The sequence below is a fragment of the Neophocaena asiaeorientalis genome, unplaced genomic scaffold, assembly GCF_003031525.2.
Source record: "Neophocaena asiaeorientalis asiaeorientalis breed wild unplaced genomic scaffold, Neophocaena_asiaeorientalis_V1.1 scaffold273, whole genome shotgun sequence".
Lineage (NCBI taxonomy): Eukaryota > Metazoa > Chordata > Mammalia > Artiodactyla > Phocoenidae > Neophocaena > Neophocaena asiaeorientalis.
The window spans coordinates 1,392,610-1,410,434 of record NW_020171827.1 but is presented as its reverse complement, the minus strand read 5'-3'; the positions used below and the strand labels follow the sequence as shown (position 1 = coordinate 1,410,434).

General features: G+C 35.9%; 1 pseudogene; it reads right to left on the bottom strand.

Annotated features, from left to right (window-relative positions):
• The window catches only part of LOC112396600 (uncharacterized), a 394,687-nt pseudogene that overhangs the window by 41,553 nt on the left and 335,309 nt on the right, over positions 1–17,825 (bottom strand).

Genomic DNA, 17,825 nt, shown 5'->3' with positions numbered 1-17,825 from the left:
AAGTTTTAATCACATAGTATCCTTAGAAATTCCAGAAGATGACAAGTTGTCCAAAAATTTAGACAAAAACATTTGGTTTAGGGATCAAGACACTGTCTATATTTCTCAGTTCCTCATGTAATTTTGAACAGAAACAAGAACTTTTGAGAAATATATTTTGAAAACAGGTAAATGCCTAGATGACAATACTGTTTTCCTCATTCTGCCACTTCCGTCTTGAGAACGAGCTGACTCTGGGGTCCTGAGGATCCAGCACACAGTGAAATAGAAAGGACATTTTCTCTCAGGTGCTTTTTACAGTCCCACTGGGTGTCCCCTACCCTTATTGTTAGTCTTTAACCATTAACTAGTCAGAATGACCAATAGCTAGTCCAGCTCTGCATCAGTTCAGACCCTTGGTCGTGATGCCAAACACAGGACTGGAGCCCACAAGCTGTGAGGACAAACTGACAGTCCCTGACAGTTTCTGCCTGTGCCAAGATCTGAACCAAGATGTCGGGCAAAACTCCCATCTGCTGCCCATCTGCCACTCTGCTCCTATCAAAAAAGGTTATACCATGAACCACAGACAGATGGGCACTGCAAAGACCTATGGGGGGAGGGTGAAGGGGGGTCTGAGACGATTAGAACAATGACCTTTGACTCAACATAGAAATCCCAGTATAATGAAAATCATGCATAATTTCAAGGTTTTTTTTGTCAAAAACAGATATTGTATCTCTGGCCAATATTAAAAAAGATAAATAAAATGACATATTCTATACACTAAGTATATCGTACACTAATATATACCCTAGAAGCAAAGGTGAGTTAGGAATATATATATATATATAATGTATGTAATATATGTATATGTGGGTGCATATATGTACAGACAGTCCACTTGAGGTTGTTTTTCTCAATGACATAGCAGTGAAGTTTAACATAATGTTATTAAATAAAACAAATCTTTTAAAACAAAACAGAAATCTTTTATAGGTTTTTGGTAGTGCACATTTTCATCAAAAGCCTACTCTATACAAACAGGAAACTGGGATAAGTCAGCTCATGTATTAAACAAAAGACTTAAGACGTAAAGGGAATAGTAAACTCCTGAGTTAAAGCTAAGTGTGTGTTATGTTTCCATAGCAAAGGTGACTTCTGCAACGCAAATAAACACCCCAGACAAAAGGCAGTTATTCAGTTCACTCAACATATAATGTGTACCTACCACGTGCCAGGCAAGGTGCTAGGTGCTAGGTGCTAGGGATGGAAGAGTAAGATACAGATGGTCTTTGTCTCCAAGGAGATTATGGTCTCATAGGGAGAGGGACACAAACTGCTTATCACATACTACAGTGAAACAGCATACTGGAGAAAAGATACGGAACTATGTGGTGGGTCTTTGTGGGAAGAAATAGTCATATATATTGATGGAAAAAAATGAGAATTTCATATATGTGGTATGTTTTAATTTTCAAATGCATTTAACAGATTTACAAATTTTAATTTTCCCTTATAATTTGTACAGAAGAATCAAATATGGACAATCTGTGTTTTGAAAAAGGGAAAATAGGTCTCAAAAATGTTAAAATCTCTTACTGTAAACTTGTACATCTTGGGACCATTATTTTTTTTATATAGCAAAGTATCTTCTAAAAGTTGACATGAAAAGGAGATTCAACAGACAAATTGCTATATTCAAATAATTTATAATGAACTTACATAATACAAAAAATGTAAACTAAATTCACAAAAACATGAGCACAGGGAAGATCTATGTATTTTTATGTATACAGCCCCAAACGGAAGCAAGTCAGCAGGAGAAAAATGGATAATCAAACTGGGGCCTATTGATAAAACTGAGTACTCTTCAACAAAGTAAAGAACTACTGAAATATACAATACATATGGATCTCAAAACATTATGTATGATTCTATTTATATGAAGCTTAAGAACAGGCAACTAATATGTGCTGACCAAGGTCAAAAGTGATTAACTCTGGCTGGGGGATGGAGGATACTGAAAGAAAAATGTATGAAAGAAGTTTAAGGGATGATAGGAATATTTTCTATCTTGGTCTGGGTTACATATGTATTAAAAGATGTATCTGTGAAAGCCACAGAGCTTTACACAAGATTTGTGCATTTTACTGAATGGAAATTATATCTCAATTTTTAAGTGTAAAACATCAAGGTACTGTATTTGATACAAGAGAGATTAATCAGGTAAATATTTTTTAAACTCTGGTTGCCATGAAACAAAATGTCTAACTCAACAGTGCATTTTACAAATAACATAAATTTAGAAAATTGCTTTTTTTATACCCACAGTTTCAAGGGGCAAATAAGACTAAAGACTAATAAATGTTTGGAAGGTGCCCCTGAGGAAATTCTTTCACCTGAACTCCAATGTGCTCCTTATCCGAGCCCCATTTCAATAACTTAATCCAATTCAGGGTCAGAGGGATTTCTTAAGCATATGGAAAATCTTATATTTTATCACATGTCCATACAGCCTTTATTTTTTAAAAAACAATTTAATTTCATTGTTACATAAAATGTCCTTGCTGCCTTCATTTTTCATTTCTTTAAGAGTCACTTAATCATTACCAAAAAAACAAAAAGTAGATATAACACACAATTCACATCAGCCTGATTCTGAAAAATGAAAAAAAAAGAAGACTGTGCTATTTCCAAAATGTACGTCATTCAGAAATAACTTGTCCTTTGATTTTTATATATCATTATATAAACTTACCTTCATTAAAAAGTTGTCACTGACCTACTATATGCATTTCACAAGAGGAAATACTGTCACCCATGTTAATTCTTAAACTCTAACTAAAACATTTAAATCACCACAAAGAACTGGTCCTAAGAAGTTTTAACAACATCTAAGGATTCGTTGTGCATTAGAGTAATAGTACCACTTTAATTTATATACAGCTTGATTCTGACGGCTCGAAGCACTTCACATACATAACCGATTTTCTCTTTAATAACCCAGTGAAGGAGGAAAATAGTAATGTCTTCCATGTCCTTGAAATAATGGTATATGCAAAGAATAGCTGGAACGCATAAACTAAAATATAACAGCAGCTATATTCTTAAATTGTGTGTGTGTGCGCGCTCGTGTGTGTAATGGACACTATTTGACAATCGCTTATGCTCTACTCCACACAACTTACACATGAAGAGAACTCTGTCACCATGGTTTGGCTAATTTTAAAAGAAAGATCCTATATCTTGATATAGAATTATTTTCCTGGGAAAAAAATTCAACATGGGTTCTGATTCTATCGTGGTAAGGTAAGCCCACTGTCATCCATTCCTCATGCTAATTACAACTGAAAACTTTAAATTTTACACACACAAGCACCGACCACCTAAGGACTCTGAAAAGCTGGAAGATTATCAACGAGTAAAAACTTGGAAAAGCGACCTGCATAGTGATAAAGTGAAACCTGCATAGTTTCCCATTTGTATTTTTCTTGTGCAGTATGACCGACCCCAAGGGTAGACCCCAATTGCAAAGCACTGAGCAATGACAGCTTCACAAGCAGACAAACCTTGTTTTTCTGGCTAGGAGAATCAGAAATATGAACTCCTTCAGGCCAGTTTGGGGAGAATCTCAGAGATGAGAAAGTGAAAAAAAGGGATCCCTTAATTCTGTTAATCAACAAATATCACCGTGATTCCTGAGCTAAGCATGCATGAAAGTCTCAAATGAGGCTATAAAAGGCTCTGGTAGCTGAACAGAGATTTGAGCCTTCTGTACAAGTCTCATCCTAACCCTGAATTGCACTTGCACCAGAAAGATACAGGCCCATACAGTCAAGGCTGAGAGAACTGAATTAAGATCTCAACTACCTCCCAAAGAAAGCAGGACACAACTTACAGTCTGAATCTAAGCGGCTCAACTGCCTGCTAAAATATACCTCATCATTCTCCAGATGATTATGATAGGAATAACACAATAGACTCCACACAACAGAATATTCACAATGCCCAGAATACAATCCAAAACTACTCATCACACAAAGAACCAGAAACATGTCTTTTCTCAAGGGAAAAGAGAAAACAAAAACAAAAAAACAAAGCATGAGATGATCTAGGTGATGAAACGATCAAAGACACTTTAAGCAGCTATTAAAACTATGCTCCATGGGTAAAGGATAATAACACTCTTGAAATAATGAAAATACAGGAATTCAACAGAGAAAAATAATTTAAGAAATTAAATTTTTGGAAGTGAAAAATTCAGTACTTAAAATGAAAAACTTACTGGGGGAACTCAGTATCAGTATAGAAATAATGCAAGAAAGAAGCAAGTACTTTGAGATAGATCAATAGAAATTATCCAATCTGAAAAACAGGGTGAAAGAAGGATGAAATACTTGAAAAGAGCCTCACAGACCTATGGAACAATGTCCAAAGACCTAACCTAAGTAATTGGACCACTGAAAGGAGATGAAAAAAAGAAAATTTTATTTTTAAATAAAAACTGTATACATTTAAGGTGTGCAAGATGATGACTTGATGTGAAATTATTTCTAAAGACACTACAAATTTCTAATATTCACTACAGAATTAATTACAGGTATCATATGGTACATCTCGACACATTCATCCTACATAACTCCAATTTTGTACACTCTGTCCAATATCTCCCCATTTTCCCCACCTCCCTACCCCAGGTAACCAACATTCTACTCTCTTCTTCTATGTATTCAACTTTTTTAGATTCCACATTCAAGTGAGATGATGCAGCTTTTGCGAAAAAAAAATTTTTTGAATAAATAATGCCTGAAAGTTTTCCAAATTTAGTCAAGTACCTAAACTGACAGACTCAAGAAGCTCAGTGATTCATGAGCACAAAGGCAAGTACACTAAGACATGTCATAAAACTGGTGAAAGAATATAAAGAAAGAATTGTTGAAAATAGCTAGATGTACATGCCCCATTATACACAGGGGAATGGGTCGAAATATTGAAGATTTTTCATCTGAAACCATGAAGACCTGATGACAAAACAACATCTTTATAGGGTGGGGGGAAAAAACCTCCTCTTTCAGTAACTCATGGAAAAACTAGATTCCTCCCCTCAAAAAAAAAAAAAAAAACAAAAAACGATCAGCAAAGACACAGATCTCAAAGACACAACTGACTACTTTGATTAACATTTATAGAACTCATCTAACAACTTCAGAATATGTATTAGTTTCAAATGTGCATGGTACATTCACCAAGAAAGATCATATTCTGATTCATTAACACAGTCAATATTAGAAATATATTGACTAATAATCAAATCAAATCAAAATAATCAAATCTTTATCAAAATAATCAAAATTAAGGCAGAGTATATTCTCTGACCATAATGTAGTTAAATTAGAAAACAATGATATCTAGAAAAACACTACATACCTGTAAATCAAATAACACACTTCAAAATAATTCATGGATAAAACACAAATCCATGAAATAATTAGAAATTACTTTGAACTACATAACAAAAATACAATATACTAAAAGTTGTGGGATAGAGTTAAAGAAAAGATTAGCGATAAACACATAAAGCTCTACCTGGGATGTTCAAGAAAATGAGGAGACACAAATCAACAATATCAGGAATAAAAAAGAGTCACACAGATCCAACAGCTTTAAAAGTATAAGATAATACAACAACATTACCCTAAAGTATGTGACAACTACATGCCACTGACAAGTTTCTTGAAAAATACAACTCAGCAAAATTGGCACAGGCAAATAGAAAGCTGGAATATATATATGAAATTAAATTAGCAAATACCTTTTCTAAAAGAAAACCCCAGATCAAAATGTTTGTACTGGTGAATTCTGGCAAACTTTCAAGTCACTAATCTTACATAAATATTTTCAGAAAATAAAGAAGTTGGAATCACTGTCCAATTTTGTTTTACAAGGCCAACTTAACATTAGTATCAAAATCTTAAAAAGATATTGTAAAAAGAAAAAAAAAAGAATCACAGTTCAATATCCCTTATACAGATGTAAAGATCCTTAACAAAATGTTACCAAAACTAATCTAATCATACACAGTTGACCCTTGAACAATGTGAAGGTTAGGAATGCTGACCCTCCACATAGTCGAAATTCCATGTATAACTTTACAGTCAGCCCTCTGTATTCAAAGTCCTGTCTGTATTCAAACTTCTGCATTCACGGATTCAACCAACCCAAACCATGTTGTACTGCAGTACCTATTTGTTGGAAAATAATCCATGTATAAGTGAACCTGGACAGTTTAAATCTGTGTTGTTCAAGGGTCAACAAAAGCATTTCCTAGGAATGCAAGGTTGGTTTAACATGCAGAAATCAATGTCATTCACCTATTGATAAAGGAGAAAAAATTATCATTTCAATAAATGCAAAAAGAAGAGCATTTAACAAAATTCAACACCCCTCATGATTTCAGAAAAAGCAAATCAGGAATAGTAGGGAACTTCATTAAACTGATAAAGGGCGTCTAAGGAAAAGCCAATAGCCAGTATCACATGCAAAAAGTTAAAGATCTAATTTTTCCCTCGTAAGATAAGAGGCAAGAATGTCTGCTTTCAACAGTCTTATTCAACATTTTACTGCAAGACCTAGCCACTGCATTTACATAAGAAAAGAAATAAATGAATAACAGTCAAAAAGGAAGTGAAACTGTCAATATTCACATGAAATGATTATTTACTTAGAAAATACCAAGGAACCCATAAAAACCTACACAGTCTAGTGAAAGATTCAGCAATGTGTATGTCAAGATTAATATGAAAAGTTAGTTCTATAATGACATATTACTGGCAAAAAATTGATAATAAAATTTTTATTATTCCTTTCCCAGTAGTGGGGGGAATAGAATACCTAGGAATAAAACCAAGAAAAGATATCAAATACCTCTACACTAAAAACTACAAAACATCGCTGTATTAAATTATAAATGAAGAGATGCACCACAGTCATAGGTGACAATTATCCCAAGACCGGATTCAATATAATTTCAAACAAAATTAATCTGGCTTTTTTTTTCTTTTTGGTAGACACTGACAACACATTTCTAAAATTTGGAAATACAAAGGACCTAGATAGTTAAAAGTTGGAGAATCTGCCTTACCTAATTTCAAGATCTACTATAAGGCTACAGTAATCAAGGATGTGGATTATTGGCAAAGAGACAGAGATCCATGGAACGAAACAGTGTCCAGAGATAAAGGCACACATACATGTTTAGTTGATTTTTGACATCTGTGTCAAGGCAACGCAATGGTGAGAAGAAAGTTTTTTCTTCAAATGATGCTGGTTCAACTGGAAATCAAAACTGAAAAAAAAAGTACAACGATTCTTGTACTCAACACAAGAACTCACACTCAACACAAGAACTGACTGAAATCATAGACCTAAATGCACAATCTAAAACCACAAAAAGAAAACATAGGAGAAAATATCTGTATCTTAAGGTAGGCAGTTTTTGTAGATAGAACATATGAAAAAAATACAAAACATTAAAGCTAAAATTGATAAGTCGGACTTCATCAAAATGTAAGACTTTTGTTCTCGGAAAGACACCACTAAAAATGAAAATGCAAGCTATATTCAGGAACAAAATTTGCTCAAGAAAATATCAGATGAAGGACTTGGGTTCAAATATATTACAGAAAGTACTCTTGTAAATTTAATAAGAACCCATTAAAGAAAGACAGAAGTGTTAGACATTTCACAAAAGATAAGCAAATGGCCAAAAGTACATGAAAAGCATCATTAGTCCTCAGAGAAAAGCAAACTAAACACAAAGTGAGGTGATACTATTCATCCATTAGATTGGCTAAAACTAAAAGACTGGCCATACCAAGCACTGACAAGGATTTTGAGCAACCTGAACTCTCGTTCACTGATGATGGGAGCTGAAAATGGTATTACCACTTTGGAAGCTCCATAAAATGTGTATAACCTAGTCCTTACAGTTATAGGCATTTACCCATGAAAAAGGAAAACAGTTTTGCTTTCATTTTCTGACAGCTTAGTTTGTAATAGACATTAACTGGAAATAACCCAAATGTCCAGCAGATGAATGAATAAGCAAATTGTGGCATATCCATCCACATAATGGAATGCAACTAGGCAAAAGGAAAGAAAGAAAACAATTCTTAGGCACACAATTCTTTTTACATACAGTTCTAGAGGATGGGGAAGAAAGCAAGTCAATGGTTACCTGGGGATGAGGTTAGAAGCAAAGAGGGAGGGAATGCAAAGGAGCTCTGAGTAAAGTTTGGGGGATGACAGACATGTTCTTTATCTTGACTGTGGTGATGGTTTCACCAGTGTATAAAGATGTTAAATTTGATCAAATTGTAATTAAATATGTGCAGTTAGTGTACTTCAGTAACACCTCATAAAGACGTAAAAAAAAATACATAATGCTCTTGCATGAAGTCTACAAAACACAAACCCAACCCCAAATTAGAACGCTTGCCAATACATATTTGCTTTCAAGAAATTTCTTTTAGCCTGTTTTACCTCAAAATGGTTTTTGGCTTTTTAAGGACAGACACAATATATTTGAAAACATGCCATTATATTTAGTTACAGTGTTGCAAAAGTCCTATTATTTCAAAATGCAATACTGTACAGTGTTGCTTTATATGCTTTTTCATCAACCACATCCCAGTGGAACACCTACAACTGAAATAGTGAATCTTGTAATTTATTACATATTATTGAATACTACACTTAAGAGTAATCTATAAAAAGGTCCAGCATAGTGATGAGAGTATTAACAAAGATGATGAATTTTACCAAAGGGACCACTTCCCTACAGATAAACTGTTATCTACACATGGCTTTATAGTTATAGATTTAACATAAAGTATCAGTATACATATTAAAATCCAGAAGACTTATATTCTCTAAGTAAAAATATACATGTAATACTTATGTGTATCTTAAGAAATATCACCCACACCACCACTTTGCATTCCTATGGTACGTTTATCTTGGAATGCTTTCATAGCTATTGCAGGGAGGTAATTGTGGTGCGGCAATTACACTAACCTGTACATCAGGAAAAGACTGTTTTAGGGCCTGGCTTTGCCTCTGTCAAAGCTCTATTACCTTGAACAAATCACTAGGCTCCAATTTTCCCACCAAGAAAATGAGGAGGTTGGGCTTGAGTATATCTTTCAACTTTGAAATTTGCTTTATTTTTATCCTTACGCTAATAGGGAGAGCAAGATCAAAGGATGGCCCTCAGAAAGGTTAGGGGAGTTATACAAAGTCACAGGACCAGTTACGGTCAGACGTGGCATCAGAGTCCCAGTCTCCGCGCACCCAGCACGGCATTCTTTCCAGTCCACATGCTGCTCAGTAAGCCCGCCTGCAGCCGTCTGCTGAACAGGAGACATGCTTACCATCTGCAAGACTGCAGAATTTCTGCTTGAACTAGGAACAAAATACATATGGGCTTGGTTTTTTAATTCTATAATACTTGGAATTTTATTCCTGTATCTGAAATTCCCAGTACATGAACTTAGGAGAAAAAAATAATTCTTTGAGAAAACAGACTTATTTTGTAACTCATTAAATCTCAGTATTTACCTTCATATGGATATTCAGTAAAGGTGGGCTCAATAACCTGACTACCCCTAGCATTTTTTCTCTCAAGAAAACGGTTTGAAAAAAGGTCAGTTGACTCAGACTGGAGAGTAGCCACAGGGGTTCAAAGAAAAGCAGGTTTCATGCCTACTTCCCATTTTAACAGCCGGGCTCTGGGTGTCTGCATTTGGAAAGTAGTGCAGTAACACAGAAAGAACACGGGTTGGAGGATTAGAGCCCTCTGTAACTTAACACTAGCTCTGTTGTTTAACAACTTTGGATTTTAAGGAGTTAGGTTTCAGTGCCTTCACCTGTAAAACAAGATCTTTTCTATCCTTGGAAGCTAGAACAGAAAAATTGCCTTCTCCCACAATACTCTATTATGAAAACTTTCATATGTACAGAAAGTTCAGAAAATTACACAATCAAAACTCATTTTCACTCCACCTAAATTCTAGGGCTAGATTGCCATTCCTCTATCTTTTAATCAATCTATTTTTTAAATCCACTTCAAAGTTAGTTGCAAATGTCAATACACTTTACCCCTAAACACCTCGGCATACGTAAGATAGGCTTCAAAATCTTTGTTTTATAACATACAGTGATACACATAAATTTAAAATATAACATTCAATAAGCTTTGACAAATGCATAGACCTGTATAGCACAAACCTCCATCAAAGCAAAGAACACTGACATCAGCCCCCAAATTTCCCTCATGCCTCTTCCTGGTCAATCCCTGCCCCTATCCCTCCTGTTCTGATTATTTTCATCATAAATTAGTTTTTCCTATTTAAGGACTTTATATAAATGGAACCACACAGTAGGCACCCTCTTGTGTAAGGTTTTTCACACAGAATAAAGGTTTTCAGAATCCATCTATGCTGCTGAATGAATCAGTAGTTTGCTCTTTTTTAAGGCCAATAAGTATTCCACTTACGAAACTCACAATTTATCTACTCCCCTGTTTTCTTATTCAAGTACAGTTGATTTACAAAGTTGAGTTAGTTTCAGGTGTACAGCAAAGGGATTCAGCTATACATTATATATATATATATATCTTTTTCAGATTCTTTTCTATTATAGTTTATTATAAGTTATTGACTAGAGTTCCCTATGCTCTACAGTAGGACCTTGCTATTTATTTTATATATAATAGTTCATATCTGTTAATCCCAAACTCCCACTTTATCCCTCCCCCACCCCCTTTCCCCTTTGGTAACCATGTAGTATTTTCTTCACTTAAACTTTCCAAATAAGCAGAAAGGAGCTAGCTAGTTATCCAGTGTTTCTTTCAGCAACTAAATTTTATCCATTCAGTTTTCTCATTCATCTCATAAAAGTGAATTAAGAAGGCTGAAAGCTTCTCAGCACACAGGGCTAGGGAAAAAATTAGGTTGACAGGATTCATTTTTGACAGTATATCCAGCTGTTTATAGCCTTTCATTTTTTCCATGAACTTAACTGGTATTGATATATGTAAGGTTTCTAACACTTACAGCTAGGGAATACTTCACAGAAGAAAAATGCTTTCCTTGGAGTTTACAAATGTCATTTGGTCTAATTTTTCAGCAAGGGTTTGTCTAGTTAGATTATGAGATTTTTCCTGGAGAGCAACAGCAAGAGAATGTCTCCCATGCTGTCAGAGAAGGAGAGTTACATTTTCGTTCCTTGGAAGAAACATGTAATGGGCAAAATGTCAAGTGGGTGGGGATCCATTAGCCCATATAAACCTCCAGAGAGATCTCTAAGAAAAAGGAATTCTGAATAAGACACTGCACTAGCACATTTGGTTTCGAAATATCATCCAAGTAGGCAGATGGGGGGCTTGGTTTTACAACAGAGGCAGGACCTACACTAAAGGCTCCTACCCAGACAGCAAGTGATTGTGAGGGTCTGAGGACTGACCAAAGTCAGGAATTATTTAGGGAAAACTGACTTTCAAACACTGGAAAGACAAACTGTGAAAAATGATCCCAGAGGGTCAAGGCAGGATCAATAATGGGACTGCAAAGATGTAAGGTAAGAGCTGGTTCAGAGAGCACACACAGGAACAAAGAAAGAACATCCTGGATGATTTCTGCAAGGCTTCCTGCCTGGATTTCTCATCTATCAGATGGGTGTGTCTATGGGAAGTATAAGAATAGCTTTAAAAGCTAAAAGCAAGACTTAGGTCAAGATGCAAATTTTACCGGGGAACTCTACACTAGACCAACTCTCTTGCCAAATAACATTCTATTCCTTTATTAATTTGTTTAGCACATATTTCTTGACCAGCTCAAAGCCTTTTCCTCTAGATGACCTCTACTTTAGGTAAGTCTGAAATTTTCAAAAATCTGTATTTACAAATTACTAAGCTAAGAATGCCCCAAAGTACGTCATTTTCACGAGGCTTTGCTGGAGGACTGCATTATATTTCAGACTCACAGAGTTTAATATGAGTTGATTTGTAAAATATCTTTCAGGGATCCATGCATCATGCATGTGGAAACGTACTCACTGTGGTGATTAAGAAGAGGAACTAGGGGCTTCCCTGGTGGCGCAGTGGTTGAGAGTCTGCCTGCCAATGCAGGGGACACGGGTTCGTGCCCCGGTCCCGGAAGATCCCACATGCTGTGGAGCGGCTGGGCCCGTGAGCCACAACTACTGAGTCTGCGCGTCTGGATTTTAAAAAAAAAAAAAAAAAAAAAAAAAAAAAAAAAAAAAAAAAAAGAAGAGGAACTAGGAAGTCAGGCTGCATGGGCTCAAATCCCGGCTTCACCAGTTATATAAGCTGTGTGACCTTGGGCAAGTTATAAAACCTTTTTGGAAGCAGTTATCCTCCACTCTACAGTGGGAAAAAGAGCAACACCTACCTCACATGGGTGTTTTCAGAATGAGTTTGACAGAAAGCGCTTTAAAAGTGTGCCTGGCCGGCGGGAGGAGGTGCTATCTAGGAGTCAGTTATTGCTACTATTACACGATGAGAATATAAATACTGGGGTTTTTTTTTTTTCCTTTTCACTGGATTAAAAAATGTTCCGTTTCAAGAAATTCCAAAAAAAAAAAAAACAGGTGGTCCCATCCATCTCAGCATCTGCCAAACTCCTTCCTTAAAGAAACTGAAATTACTTGGCTCAAGGTCAACTTTAATGTCTAAGACTATATCTGCAAATCCACAAACACTTGGAAAAGGAATGGCCCTTTTATAACTCACAGTTCCTATTTCAATTGCCTGGTTGTACCTGAAAATAACTGACTGAGCAATATCTAACTGCTTGTGCGTATACCCCAAAGATAGCCAGGCCTTACCCCCGTGCAGAATCAGATGTGGTTACGCAGAAACTCGAATGATTTCCCTAGCCTTCACCATCACCTCCATCAGATTCCATGGCCGCTTCTCTCTGTGGGGAGCCCTGTGCACAGCACAGGGCACTTCCACGATGGCTTGGGAGCCCTAAGGTGATAAAGCCCAAACTGCGGCCTCTGGCAAAGGGGAAGGATGCTGCTTTTTCTGGTGCCCGTGGCCACAGGAGGAGCCTGTCTTGGTGCTGCAAGTTTCGCACTGTCTCAGAAGTTCCAGTCAAACAGCTCTGCAGGTTTTGATTTATAGGCTTTGTGCTGTTGTACCCCCTTCCCTCTCTTGTTCTGTTCAGGCACAGCACTCATCATTAACTGACCCACTGTACATTTCCCTTCGATGTTTACTGTTTCCCCTCCAGCTAGAAAGCAGCTCCATGAGGTCACACATTTGTGTGTTTTCTTACTTCTATATCCTCAGCATCTAGAATGGTGCCTGGGCCATATATACATAAAAGAGGGACTGGGGAGTTAACATTATTACTGCAAGTGCATATGAGACAATGAAGTGTGAGCAAGATGCATATCCTGCCCCAAAGCAGTAAGAAATATAATCAAATAATTTAAAGATACATGCATAGACATAAAGGAAGAGACAAGTGGAAATAATTGTATGCCCTTCCTTCCATCCTTTCCTATCCTTATACATCCACCCATCAATTTAACCATCCACCTACCCTGGAGCAGAAACATAATCCTAGGGGAAGCACGATGGTCTGAGGAAAGTAGCTCCAGCTATGATTAACGTCAAAATGCTTTTTGCAAATGTGTTGTACAACACAGGAACAAACAATTGTCCATACTGGAGGAAGGAAGGTGTTTCAGAATTTATGGTGGGCTAGACCAATGGTTTTCAAACTTTATTCAGAACATTCTTTTATAAAAGGAATTTTCACAGAACTCCAATCTATATAAAAGATCTGGTTGAAATCTTCTCTTTCTGAGAAGATGTTACCTTCCCATTCTCTCACCTCTACCCTCCACAATAACAGAGACATCTTCGTACTTGAGATTATTTAAAACACAATTTGAAAGTGGCCTACTTCTAGAAATGGGACCTCAGAGTTTTCATCAATTTTATAATTTCCAAAATATTATAAAAAGTTAGAAAAAGTAGGAAAGTAAGAATTGTGAATCTGGCTTGGTAAAATTAAAAGGCTTTGTCCCATCACAGACATCACAGGTGATGTGACAGACTCACACACTAATAAACAGACATCCATCCTCAGCTGCACTCCTAGCCTTGCCTAGGCCATTTGTCTTTTTGCTTTTTAATTAAATGGCAGCCAAGGTAAATGAAAATGTAGACACCAGCAGCAGTAACCTGATAAAGATCCAGATACAAGTGCTGCTGACGGAGCAGACAGAGAGCCAAACATGAAACGAGCTCTCCATTCAGTTCTGACTGTGTGGAATGCTCCCAGAACAACCTTTAGACCAGCTTCCTTCCCCTTCTTCACTCCCCATTGCTAATATTTAGACATATGCTTCTGGGAGAACGGAGAAGTCCACTTTTCTGTTGAACAGTTTAGTTCCTTATCATCATTTAAGCCTGCTTGAAAAGCAAAGTGATAAATCACTGTCCTTTATTACCATCAATCAGGAAAAATAGCAGTCATGTAATTTATCAACATCATCCTACAAATACTGTGACACAAAGTGACATGTAGTACAGGAACATGTTTATACAAAGTTTGAAGCGTCCTATTGATTGCTTTAATCAAAGAAATTCAAAGATATATTGATAGAGATTATCCACATTTATATTGTACCTGAATAGTTCTGTCTTTAAAAACTCAAACTGAATTAAGCTTGTCTCCATGATTCTTATTGTCTGTATCACATGTCCTTCTGCCAGATAACGCTCTAAGAACCAACAGCATTATATCCAAGACTATATACCTTCATCTTGGGCTTTCACCATCACCACAGTGTTTAAATGTTCATTACCTATAAGCTGAAGGTAATTTTACTGGATTAAATAGAGAAAGCTTTTTATCAATTAAATGTGAAACTTGGTATGGTAACAAGTATTAGAGCATAATAAACAACTATCAATACTCAACATCAGAGTAGTTATCCTACATCTGTAGCTGCAGCCTAGTTTCTCATCCTAAAAACCAATAGCTTTCCTCCTAATATCACATGCATTTATAGTTTCAGAATTAGTTTACCCAAGAACTAAAACTTTTCATTGATGGTAAACTGACATACTGCCTAATTCCAAATGGTGCAATATTTCTTCTTGAGTTTTCTTGAGCCAAAATACACTGACAGCCAAATTTCAAAACTTAAGAACAATTTTAGGGACCGACACTTAGATATAGAAAGTAGGGACAATTACCCTCCTCTCAGAATGAAACTGTTAGACACTGTGTATTTTTGTAGAATGCTTTCAGAACAGAAGTAACACCGTGATGAGCTGATTCACTTAAGTCCCTCCCTGATGCCAGGTTAAGAATCCAAGCCCTCAAACATGGTTCTTCCATTCCACATCAAGATAGCCTTTATTAAATCAGTAATGAAAATTCATGTTCAGGAAAAAGTTCAAGAGTAAAAACAAATGTCCACTGCTTTCTAAATCAAGTCCTAACAAAACAGAAGCCATATTTACATCTCCTACCATCTGAGAATAGGCAGCCTTACTATTATTAACTGACATTGCCCCTAACCAATAGTCTATGTAATATACATCTAACCACTTCTTCAGGAAATAACCCTATGTCATCATAGTACTGAGCATATGATGTGTAGAAAATACTCAGACACAAGTTGGGCTGAGTATATGCTTATATCAATAGTGTAGGTGAGTAAGACTAAAGAAGTAGAAGACAGAGAGAGAAGATGAGGTGGAGGAGAAAGGAGGAGGGGGAGGAGAGAAAGAAACTACCTTTTGCATATAGGAATACTATGATATATACATGTCAATGAATGATAAAAAGGAGCATAATAGCAATCAAATAATTCAGCTAAATAAGAAAATGCCACGTTTCATGAGTAAGTTACTCAGTTTTTAAAAAATTACAACATCCTTTGTTAGTTAGATTTTGGTAAATTTGATCTGGTGATAGATGATGGATGGCCCTATAAAAAGAATATGAACATACATATCAAAAGCAATAGTCTCCATCCAACAGTTTGACTTTCTGTCTCTCTCAATGAATAAAAAATCCAACATACAGAAAAAGGCTTTGTGTACAAAAGTTTCATCTTAGTTGAAAAAACAAACTTTTCTGGTTTAAAACTCTATACTGCCTAAGTCAGTATTTTTTTATTCTTAAGATGCTTCAGCTTTTTCTTTCAACTGGGCCATAAATTCCTTGAGGGCAGCAACTGTGTTTTGTTTTGCTTTTTATCACTCATTCTGTATATTGCTGTTGTTCGGTATGCATTACTAATAATGTAAAAGTCAAATCAGATGGCCAATGAGCAACTGGTGATATTTTTTTCCTAAGTGGTCAGATTATGAAACTGAAGGGTAATTCTAGATGTCGCTACAAATACCCATAGGGGATTTTGAATTTATAATGCATATTTTTATAATAGATGAATTCCTGGCAGAATGCTAGTGCTTTACACCACTGTTTTAATGAATTTCAAAACAGATGCCACAAAAATAAAAACAAGAAGTTAAAAATTTGATGAGCTCTTAGAAATTAAATTTGATGGCTAAAAACCACTAAGGGAAGGGTTAAGAGATAGAGTCAAAATCTCCCACAACATTAAGGACAAAGACAGAAAGATGGAAAATGTGAAAGAAAGATAAGATGTAGAGGGATGTAAGGCAACCCAACATCTGACCGACAGAAATTGTTAAGAAACAGCAGAGAAAGCCTAAGGAAAACACATCAAAATAATAAGAGAAAATGGCCCAGGGCCAATGGGAGATGTAGTTTCCAGATTACTCCAAGTACCACTCAGAATTAATAAGACCTGAACATCACTACAAAATCTGAAAATCAAGCTTAAAAGAGATGCCAAAAGTTTAATGAGAGAAAACAACATTGACTCTAGAAAGAAAATCCAATTTTTTTTTTAAAGGCTTCTATTTCTTCTCCCAGAAAATATAGAGATCAAACAGTTCAGGGTTAACAAGCTGTATACGAAGGTTAAAGGCCACATTTGAAGCAAACAATGTTGTATGGTTTCAATGAATTGATACAATTAAATAAGGAGTCTTCCTTTGACCCCTCTCACGGAGAGGCACAGGGGTCACGAAACTGGAAAAAAAACGAAATCAGAGCATCTTACTTGGTCCTGTAGTGGACACTATTTGCATACGTAGATATAAACAATGATGATTGGTTTTCAGGGTTTTTTTTTTTAGTATCGATCCAAATATGTAACATGAGAGACTTCGTAAAAGTCACAGAATAGGATTGTTAACTTTAGCAATGTGAAAATAAATGTACAGTTTATACGTGTTGGAAAGTAGAAGGGTAGAGCTAGGGTAAAGGATAAGGTGCCCATATCTTCATCCCACGAAACAGATTTTTAAATATGCTACTGTAAAGTTATCCAAGTAAACCAGCAGTAGAGGGTTTGTTTGTTTGTTTTTTAAGTGATACACACATATAAAACATCGTATTGAGGAAAATTATAGGACACGGAGGAGACGTGTTGAATAAAAGTGGTGTTGGAACTGTGCTTGATTTTCTTTCTGTTTGACATTTGATTCAAATCATTATATTAGCAATTGACAATTAAAAATCAAGCAAAAAGAAAAAACAAGCTGTATGTTAGTCTAGTTTCTACAAGGCATTTTTAGAAACACATGAAATACCACTTGAGGACACACTATGCAGGAGACAAACTGTGGCATTTAATTTACAAGCCAGATAATACCATTTTCATCCTAATAGTATATCCCACAAGTGATTTCTGAGGAT